We start from the raw sequence: 7,188 nt of genomic DNA, 5'->3' as shown, positions 1-7,188 counted from the left end.
AAAGCTAAGATCACAGCATTTGCAGTTCTTATGATACAATGAAGCATTCTGGATCAGCCACTGAGGGGACACCTTCATCCAGTGCCCTGGGTCCTTGTGGAGGTCACAGCCCCACTCACAGTGACTCCTTGTTCTCCAGGATCATTGGGAAGACACTGGGATGGGCAACTGGTAGCCATGCTGTCCTCGAGGATCCAGGTGCCATATTTTCACCAGCCACATTTGACCAAGTGAACCCTCGTCTGACATGGGCCAATCAGATTCTCTTTCCTGATTTTTGAGCCTCGGAACAAAAAAAACATGGAAACTTAGCAAGGTGCAGTAGTGGCTCATGCCTGTAGTTCCAGCACTTTGGGAGGCTGAGGTAGGTGGATCATGTGAGATCAGGAGTTTGAGACCAGCCTGGCCAACATGGTGAAACCCCATCTCTACTAAAAATACAAAAATTAGCCAAGCGTGGTGGCGGGCGCCTGCAGTCCCAGCTACTGGGGAGGTTGAGACAAGAAAATCGCTTAAGCCTAGAAACGGAGATTGCCGTGAGCTGAGAGCACACCACTGCACACCAGCCTGGGCGGCAGAGTGAGACTCTGTCTCAAAATAAAACAAAACAAACACACATGGAGAAAAGGCCACAAAAGCCTGCTGTCAAAGTCATCAGAGCTGCCCTTGGTTCTCCCAGCTGTTATTTTGACCTCATAGGATATTTGTATCTCCCAATAACGCCCATCACTATCTTCCTATTCCACCTTAAAAAAAAAGTCCACCTTGAGCAGGTTTATGTTGCTTACAGCTGAAAGAACCTTAACAAATACAACCAGGTCAGGGCGTTAAGGGAGGGGATTTAAGCTTTCTTCAGTAGTGTGTCCAAGAGAAGCTTCTATGATAATGGAAATGTTCTCGATGTGCCATCCAATGAGTTAGCCACTACTCACATGCGGTTACTGAACACTTAAAATGTAGCTACTGCAATAGAGAATCTGGATTTTATATTGCATTTCATGTTAATTAGGTTGAATTTAAATAGCCATAAATAGACCAGGCACAGTGGCTGACGCCTATAGTCCCAGCACTTTGGGAGGCCAAGTCGGGCAGATCACCTGAGGTCAGGAGTTTGAGACCAGCCTGGCCAACATGGTGATACCCCGTCTCTATGAAAAATGCAAAAATCAGCTGGGCGTGGTGGCAGGCACCTGTAATCCCAGCTACTCAGGAGGCTGAGGCAGGAGAATCACTTAAATCTGGGAGGTGAAGGTTGCAGTGGGCTGAGATCACGCCTCTGCACCCCAGCGTGGGCAACTAGAGTGGAACTCCGTCTAAAATAAATAAATAACCATAAGTGGCCAGCGGTTACGTGTTAGATGATGCAGCATGACGAGGATGATATGAATTCACTTTCTCTACTGAAGGACAGAAGAAGAGAACGTGGATGTAAGAGGAAGCAATGAGGCTATGTATTGGCCGTGAGCCAAATTGCAAGAAAAGAAGATCAAGAAAGGTTCCTGGAAGCCCCTGGCAGGTTCAGAAGTGGCATTGAGTAGAACGGTGTATTCTTTTGCTCGGGCTGCGTTGACAAAGTATCACAGACTGGGTGGCTTAACTCCAGAAATTAATTTTCTCGCGGTTCTGGCGACTGTAAGCCTGAGACTAAGGTGTCAGCAGGTTGGTTTATTGTAAGGCCTGTCTCTGGGGCTTGTACATGTCCGTCTTCTCCCCGTGTCTTCCTTCACGTGCCTTTCCATCTGTGCATGTCTGTGTCCTGATCTCTTCTTAGAAAAGTGCCCATATGACTTCCTTTTACTTGAGTTACCTCGCTAAAGAAACTATCCCCAAATACAGTCACATTTTCAGGTACTGGGGATTAGGCCTTCAAGGTACACATTTGGGAGAGACACAATTTAGCCAATAACAAGTGGTTTAGGTGTGAATATGCCTGACAGATAAAGGAATGATGAAAATTCCAATCACAGCATGGCCGGGAACTTGCAATCTCTTGAGACCAGAGACCTGTTCAGCATTTTCCAATCTGAGTTTGGCTGCGCCTCTTGCATTTTAATTGTGGTGTCAGATGAGCTGCAGATACGGCATAGCTCTTTTCTATGTTACCATTTCCAGGGAGTTTAATGAGTGTGACTTAGTTCATGTAACCAAGAGATTTCAATGCCAGTTTTGACTCAGTCTATTCTTCCTTTGAAATTATCTCCAGTTTTGTATTTTTCTCACTTCAGTTGCTATCTAAAGCCTTTATGACCACGTACATGGGGGCTCAGAATAGCTTGGTCATCTGTATGGTCATCTGGCCTTTCAATGTATCCCAATTCTCATTCATTCTATGTACAGAGTTGAGATTCTTCTTCCCATGAAACCGTGTTCATGATTCCTCCCTTTTCCCTGAACCTTCAAAAAACTCTCTCAACCCAGTTGCCTTAAGATAAATCCCAGATCTCTAACTTTTCACTAGTTGTACTTTATCACCTAACGATGCCTTTCTTTAGTCTTTGACTTACGACTGTAATTTCTATTGCTATGACTTTAGAATGTGACCCTGCATATGATGTTAATTTCTATTGCTACAGAAAAAAAAAAAAAAAAAACAGAACTCTTCTATGACCCCCAGATCTATTTCCTTACTTTCCACAGATATTTCTCACACATGTCAAGGCCTAGGTTCTTGTTTATGCTACTCATCTAGAATGCTCCAGGTCTCAAGGCACTTATTCATCCCAAGAAAATTTTTCCATTCATTCATTCATTCATTATTGTTTGTAGAGCCAGGGTCTTGCTATGTTGCCCAGACTGGTCTTGAACTGCTGGTCTCAAGCAATCCCCTTACCTCAGCCTCTCAAAGTGTTGGGATTACAGGCATAAGCCACTACACCCGTCCAAAAAGAAAACTTTGATTCAAATGTTACTTTCTCAGAAATGTCTTCCCGGGTCATTCTTTGTAAAATAGTGCTCCATCAGCCAAAATCCTATAACACTGCTTTCCATTTTCTTTATGATGTTATGGGCTAAAGTGTACTTCCTCACCCCAAATTTGTATGTTGAGCTCTAGTGAGCTCCGAACGTGACTGTACATGAAGAAAGGATATTTAGAGAGGTAATAAGGCCAAATAGGGTCACATGGTGCCCTCCTAAGAAGAGATTAGGACACAGACATGTGCAGAGAGAAAACCATAGGAAGACACAGGGGGAAGATGGCCATCTACAAGCCAGGGACAGGGACTTTACAAGTCACCAACCTGCAGACACCTCGATCTCAGACTCAGAAGGGAGGTGATTTGGTGATAGGGTCTTTACTTATTCATTTTTTATTTTATTTATTATTATTTTTCTAGAGCCCAATCTTGGAAGGAAAGGAGAGAGGGTCTTTAGACTGTATTTGGCACACCATTCTATGTGCCTGGTCCTGCCCATCCCTGCCTCATTCTAGGGTTTAGCAAAGGAAGCCCATCTGCCTGCAGCGAAAATCTACATCCTCCAACCTAGGCGTTGTTAATCATAGGGGCTTTAGAGAGGTGATCTTTAAAATGAGGTCATTCACGTGGGCCCTGATCTGGTGTGACTGGTGTCCATATAAGAAAGAGGCGATTACAACACACACATGCACAGAAGGAAGGACGTGTACAGACACCATGAGGAGACCGTCTACATGCCTGGAAGAGAGCCCTGGAAAAGACCCTTCGCTCGAAACTTCTCAGAAGAATCCAACCCTGCCGACACCTTGATCTCAGACTTCTAGCCTCCAGAACTGAGAGAAAATTTCCTTCTTTCTTCCTCCCTCCCTCCCTCCTTTCCTTCCTTCCTTCATTCCTTTCTTCTTTCCTTTTTTTTTTTTTGAGACAGGGTCACACCCAGGCTAGAGTGCAGTGGCGCAATCTTGGCTCACTGCAACCCCCATCTCCCAGGTTCAGGTAATTCTTGTGCCTCAGCCTCGCCAAGTAGCTGGGATTACAGGCGCCTACCACCACGCCTGGCTAATTTTTGTATTTTTAGTAGAGATGGGGTTTCACCATGTTGGCCACGCTGGTGTTGAACTCCTGGCCTCAAGGGATCCGCCCATCTTGGCCTCCCAAAGCGCTGGGATTACAGGCGTGAGCCACTGCACCCAGCTGAGAAAATTAATGTCTGTTGTTTAAGTTGCCCAGTCCATGCTACTTTGCTATGGCAGCCTGAGTGAAGCAACACAGCTGTGTATATCACTATCTAACTGATTTTTTTAGGGGGGTTCTATATTCCCGCACTAGAAATAAAGTTCACAAGGGCAGAAACATAGTTTTGTTCACTGCAGTGTGTTTATATCTAGAGCAGTGCCTGGCATGTAGGAGGTGCTCAGTGAATGGAGTTTGGAAGATCATTCTCTGACGTGCCCAGCTCTGCTTATCCCTGCCTCATTCTGGGGTTTAGAACAGGAAGCGCATCCATCTGCTGCTATTAACTACATCCTCCAACCTAACCTTTGTTGGTCATAGAGGTAGTGCTTTGGTCTCTGTTGGCTTTATCTCATTTCTCAATTGACTTAGAACTTGGGCAAGGAGAAGGGGTGCTAGTTCTTAGTTCTCGTGCTCCCTAACTCCCTGCAGTATCTTGCCAATGGCAGACACTCGGTGAATATTTTCCTAAATAAGGTCCTATTTACATATTTCCTGACTATTTCATGCATGCATGTTTTGATTACCAGCTAGCATCCCAGCTTCTAAAGGGGAGGGTTGTCCCTAAGGCCTGAGATTCTGCCCTCTTGTAATAGTGGCTCAATAAATCTTTAATGAATGAATGACACATATACCCATTCCGTGGGACCCTTGGGGAATATTAGTTGAGCTTCCAACAGCGCCCTTCTCTGTCTTTCTATTTCCCCTCCACAGTGTGCAAAGCACGGAGGGAAGGTAGGAGTGTTTGTACCATGAGTCTCTGCACAGCCCTCATCTTGGCCACCGTAGACTGGACCACAGATGGACACTGTACCATGCAGATTGCTTCTTCCAGGAACTTGAACTGAGACCAAGAGTGTCACATCATCCTCTTCTGGCTGCAAGACTTCTATTTTTATATGTAGGCAATGGAAGAGGGGCGGCAGATGCCTACCTTGTGAAACAGAGAAAGGAAGGCAGTTCACAGAGAAAGATGACTAGACAGTCGGGCAGAGGCAGCGGGCATGGGAGCTTCCTGGGGCCAGTGTCTGTCCCTGCCCTTCCTTTCCACTTGATGCTCTTGGGTCCCTGTTGTCAACCGCCACTTCTTTGCTTAAACTGGTTTGAGTTTGTTTCTGCTGTTTGAAAAAAAAAAAAAAAAAAAAAAAACATAAAACAAAAACCAAAACAAAACCATTAGCTCACTCATCCCTGTGATCGTGCTTTGAGAAATAAGGGTGATTTCCTTTGGAAACAAAGCATAAAAACGCCAGCCTCCTCTACCCCTCAAATCACCTATTAAAGCGCATTGACTCCACAGTAATGTAGGAGCTGTTCCCACACATCCGCTCATGTACAGTGTTGGACGGCATTTCTTTGCAATTCTTTCCAAATCAAAGATAGTACACCTGTGCTCCCAAATCTACCAGGAGCACTTGGTGTTTTTAAATCCATCTCTTTCTAAATTGCCTCATAAATTCTTGCTGTTCTCAGGATCACCTTTCTCAACTCTACCAGCTGAGATCAAGTCAGGTGGTTACCCTAACAGTTCCAAGATGTTCAATCGGAAATGCTAAACAAAGATCCTTCTGGGAAGAAGGGCGTTCAGAGAGAGAGAGTGTGTGTGTGTGTGCCTGTGTGTGTGTGTTTACAGCAACATTGTTCAAGAGGAAAAGAGGGAGGAAAAAAAATCCTTGCGCATTAAATTAAATTCAGATTGCAGTGAAAAAAGAAAATTGTTGGACCAATCTTCAAGGACTTCCACCTGTTCTCATTAATCTCTTATTGATAACCAGTGAGATGGCAGTTGCCGTGGATCAAGCTCGATGGTGGCTTAGACCAGGAGGTCTTGGTGGAGACAGAGGGGGCCCAGTGAGAGCAAGAATCAGAGACAGAGAAGGAAGGAACGGGTAATAGACGAGGGAATCAAACCTAGCAATGATAAATTCTGTGAGGAAAATGAGAGCTGGGGTATTGCCCACTCCAAAGACTGACAGGTAAACCAGGACCTGGAGAATCTGGGGAGATAAAAAGATTCCAGTAAGAGGGAACAACTTTGTGTAAGGCCCTTGGTTGTTTTTTTTTTTTGTTTGTTTTTTTTTTTTTTGAGACGGAGTTTTGCTCTTGTTACCCAGGCTGGAGTGCAATGGCGCGATCTCGGCTCACCGCAACCTCTGCCTCCTGGGTTCAGGCAATTCTCCTGCCTCAGCCTCCTGAGTAGCTGGGATTACAGGCACGCGCCACCATGCCCAGCTAATTTTTTTTTTTTGTATTTTTAGTAGAGATGGGGTTTCACCATGTTGACCAGGATGGCCTCGATATCTTGACCTCGTGATCCACCCGCCTCGGCCTCCCAAAGTGCTGGGATTACAGGCTTGAGCCACCGCGCCCGACCTGGTTTTAAACAAGACTGTGAGGCTCTGGAAACAGAAGGAAGGTCAGTACAGCTGGCCTGGAGTGAAGTGAAAGGGAGGAGGGGTCACAGAGGGAAGGGAGCAACTCCCCAGGTCCCTGGAGGCTCTGTCATTGTAGCCAAAGGGTACATTTTTTCCCGTTTACGTAGGATTTTTCCTTTAACAAAATGGGCTGGGTATGGTGGTTCATGCTTGTAATCACAGCACTTTGGGAGACCAAGGCGGGCGAATTGCCTGAGGTCAGGAGTTCAAGACCAGCCTGGCCAACATGGTGAAACCCCATCTCTACTAAAATCACAAAAATTAGCTAGGCTTTGTGTTGTGCACCTGTAATCCCAGCAACTCAGGAGGCTGAGGCAGGAGAATCGCTTCAACCCAAGAAGCAGAGGTTGCAATGAGTCAAGATCGTGCCACTGCACTCCAGCCTGGGTGACACAGGGAGACCCCATTTCAAAAAAAACTTAATAGACTATTGTTAAGAGCAGTTAAAAATAGAGAGTACAGAGTTCCCGTGTATCTTCTCTCCTTGTCCTCTGCCTCAGTTTCCCCTATTATTAAACATATTAACCTTTGCATTGGTGGGCACATTTGTTACAATTGGGGAATCAGTGCCGACACATTATTATAACATCTATAATTTACATTAG

This window comes from Cebus imitator, unplaced genomic scaffold (genome assembly GCF_001604975.1).
Source record: "Cebus imitator isolate Cc_AM_T3 unplaced genomic scaffold, Cebus_imitator-1.0 Scaffold61, whole genome shotgun sequence".
Lineage (NCBI taxonomy): Eukaryota > Metazoa > Chordata > Mammalia > Primates > Cebidae > Cebus > Cebus imitator.
This window is presented reverse-complemented; position numbering follows the sequence as displayed.